Source organism: Benincasa hispida, chromosome 5, assembly GCF_009727055.1.
Source record: "Benincasa hispida cultivar B227 chromosome 5, ASM972705v1, whole genome shotgun sequence".
NCBI classification, from domain to species: Eukaryota; Viridiplantae; Streptophyta; class Magnoliopsida; order Cucurbitales; family Cucurbitaceae; genus Benincasa; species Benincasa hispida.
Genome location: NC_052353.1, coordinates 19,346,163 through 19,350,010, shown reverse-complemented (window position 1 = coordinate 19,350,010; position 3,848 = coordinate 19,346,163). Strand labels below are relative to the sequence as shown.

At 35.1% G+C, this 3,848-nt stretch overlaps 1 pseudogene; it reads right to left on the bottom strand.

The window, feature by feature from the left end:
* LOC120077249 overlaps positions 1-3,054 on the bottom strand; it is a 105,537-nt pseudogene extending 102,483 nt beyond the window's left edge.
* Between the last annotated feature and the right edge of the window lie 794 nt (positions 3,055-3,848).

Genomic DNA, 3,848 nt, shown 5'->3' with positions numbered 1-3,848 from the left:
TGTTCCGAGCTCTACACTATGGTCATATTAAAACACTAAGATTTTCAGTAATTAAAAATTGAGTTTGTTATCATCAAAACATTGATTAATTAATTAATTAAAATTAATTAATTTGAGATTAAGGGCCAAAAAGCCAACACCAAGTGGTGCTCAGGGGACTAAAAATGAACAATAGTTGGGTACAGATCAACAAGTTGACAAGATCAGTGAGATTGAGATTGATGCTACCTTGGATTTGTCGATAGCTCTGCGAAAAGGTACTAGGTCGTGCACCAAACACTCAATGACAAGCTTCTTGTCTTACAGTAACCTATCTACGAGATTTAGAGCTTTCACCACCAGCCTAGATAATGTGATAATTCTAGGCAATGTGCACAAGGCTTTGGAAATTCCTAAATGGAGAGTTGCAATTATGGAGGAAATGTGGGCTCTTGAGACTAACAAAACATGGGATCTGGTTAGTCTTCCGAGAGGTCATAAAACAGTAGGGTATAAGTGGGTTTTTACTGCCAAATACAAGTCAGATGGAACTTTCGACAAATATAAGGCTAGTTTGGTTGCAAAAGGATTTACTCAAACGTATAGAGTGGATTACTCAGAAACCTTCTCACCTATGGCAAAACTTAACACTGTTCGTGTCCTCCTCTCCGTGGCTGTTAATCAAGACTGGCCCCTCTATTAGTTGGATGTGAAAAATGCTTTTCTAAATGGTGAGCTGGAAGAAGAGGTATATATGAACCCACCTCAAGGTTTTGAACATAGTTCGGTACTCAGGTTTGCAAATTAAAAAAATCCTTGTATGGCCTGAAGCAGTCCCCTAGAGTTTGGTTCGATCGACTCACACCTTTTTTAAATCTCAATGGTTTGTTCAAGGGCATTCAAATCACACCTTGTTCACTAAGAAGTCAGCACCAGGGAAAATAGCGGCCTTGATTGTCTATGTTGATGATATTATACTATCAGGGGATGATTCAGCAGAGATAAAAGATCTCGGTGCCTTGAGATATTTCCTAAGAATGAAGGTAACAAAATCAACGGAAGGGATCTCAGTGTCTCGGAGGAAATACACTCTCGATTTACTGAGAGAGACTGGAATGACAGGGTGTAAACCTACAGATACACCTGTAGAAGCCAGCCTCAATCTAATAGAGTTAGTAGATGATGTTCCTGTGAACAAAGAGAGATATCAATGGCTTGTGGGGAAACTGATATATCTTTTGCATACCAGACCTGATATATCATATGCAATTAGCTTAGTCAGTCAATTTATGCACGTTTCGTATGAAAGACACATGGAGGCAGTTACACGGATCCTGAGGTATCTGAAGTCTTCTCATGGAAAGGGCTTGGTTTTCAAAAAGCATGATAAAAGGTGTATTGAGGCCTACATAGATTCAGATTGGACTGGTTCGATTATAGATAGAAAATCCACGTCAGGATACTGTACTTTTGTGTGGAGAAACTTAGTTACCTGGAGAAGTAAGAAGCAAGGTATCGTGGCTAGAAGCAGTGTCGAAGCCGAATACAGAGCTATGAGCTTGGGTATATGTGAAGAGATTTGGTTGAAGAAGGTTCTGGTAGATCTACATCAAGAAAGTCATGACCCGATGAGACTTTACTGCGATAACAAGGCTGCCATTAATATTGCAAACAATCCGGTTCAACATGACAAAACCAAACACGTTGAGATTGATCGAAACTTCATCAAAGAAAAACTGGATAATGGTAGCATTTTCATTCCTTATGTTCCGTCCAGCCAACAAGTTGTGAATATTCTCACCAAAGGGTTACCTAGACAGACTTTTGACACCTGTATTAGCAAGTTGGTCTCATTGACATCTATGCCCCAACTTGAGGGGGAGTGTTGAAATTGTATTTTAGCCCTAACGGCGTTTTGGTCTTTTATCAGTTTAGGGTTTCTTATTGTTTGGTTATTTATACTTGTCCCTATAATGTGTATTGTGGATCTAAATTAAAAAAAAAAAAAAAAAAATCGTGGTTTTTTCTCCCTGGTCTAGGGTTTTCCACGTAACTCTGGTGTTTTCTTTTCTTCCCTAACTTTTTCAAGAAAACTAAAGAAAAAAACGACCATAACCAGATGATACAAAAGAAATGATGTAGGAAAACTAAAAGCATTCAAGTTTACTAATAGAAATAAAACAAGATTGAAAAAGTTAATCAATTACCAAGGCTGATCTCAATCGAAAACCGACCATCACATTCTGAAGATATTGTGCTTCACATAGCACTCCAAATATCTATACCAAAAGCACAAACACATTAGATATTTTCATATGCGAAAAAATAAGCATTTCTAAGGTGGAAGGATTTGTTTAACCAATCTACATTAGTCAGTAATTGTATAGATTTACTAGGCTTCCTTTATATCACTCTTAGAATGTTTCTGCTTTTGTTCTTTTTTTTCTTTTTGGGTTCCTTTATCACTCCTTATATATAAATATATGCAATATGGAATCAAGATGTGGATGTCCTCCTATTGTCTCAATGACCAATCACACATTCAAGAGCCAAGAAGCTACCGTTAGCTTCCGATCTCTATGTGTAAATAGAGATTAACATAATTAATCAGAAGCTATATAATTCATTTTAGTTGTTGTTGAAAATTGATTTAGGTGTTTATGTTTTAGGTCTTTATAAGACTTAATTAGGATTATTAGTTTATTATGCCTTTTTGTGTTAGAGGTAGAATGGTCTTTTAGCTAGTCGGCTAAGCAGATTGGCTTTGAGGGTTTGAAAGAAACTAATTCCCTTTATCACTTAGTCTTAGATCAAAAGGTAATCCAATTTCCATACATCCTTCTCTATGAATAGCCTTTTGTATCCTAGCTTCATTATGTGATTCATCCCTGTGAAAGTCATTTCTAGTAAAAAGTAGTCACGATTAAGAAAAAAATACATAAAACATCAATCTATATATCGTTAATATTTTCCAGAAAGGTAATATCATTCAATCTTGTGAAATTGATACTTACTTTGAATATAAGTTCGCATGTCGCTTGGGACATATTTGTTCGTCTTGAAGAAGTTCTTCATTTTCGAAATCGTCCACTAGTTCATTAGTACTCACAATGGTACCTCCATGATAGGGAACTAAGCTAGGAAAATATGCAAGCAAGAGAACACCAAATAAAGCATGCAACAAGAATTAATAAAATCTCTTATAAGAGCTCAATGAGGTAGAACAAATAAAATCCAACCATATATATATATATATATACACTCTAACAGCTTGTTTGTTTATTGACTATGTTGCATGAGAATATGATTGTTATTGAAAATAAACTTCAAGTGAGTTAGAATGGTGAACTTAAAGAGGCACCAGCTTGAAGTACATGTTAAATCCCACATGGAAAAGATAAAGAGAACACACGATTCCACGTGCTACTCTTCTCGCTCTCAAATGGTTTTGAGATTTAGAAACCTCACAATCTTTACAAAATATGAAACATAATGGTGAACGCCATGAAGAGATACATGGTAGGGCCTACTCTTCTCTCAAACTAAGTTAGAGATCTTGTTATCTTTATATTTGAATTAATAGATGGTCTTTCGTATTTTATGGTTATACCATAACTAAAATAAAACTAGTCTTTATTGAGCAAAACAATGCAAAAATCAAACATACCTTGAAGAAGATTTCACTTATGTGCAAATATAGAACATATATGAAAAGACAAAGACACAACTGTCAACTCATGTTATGTCTACAGGTATGAAACTTTCATTCACAAATATCTAGTTCAAATTCTAATTAACATCTTAATTCTAATTTATTATCTTTAATTAAGTTGGCATCAAAATTTAGTGAACAATTATAAGATTAAAAT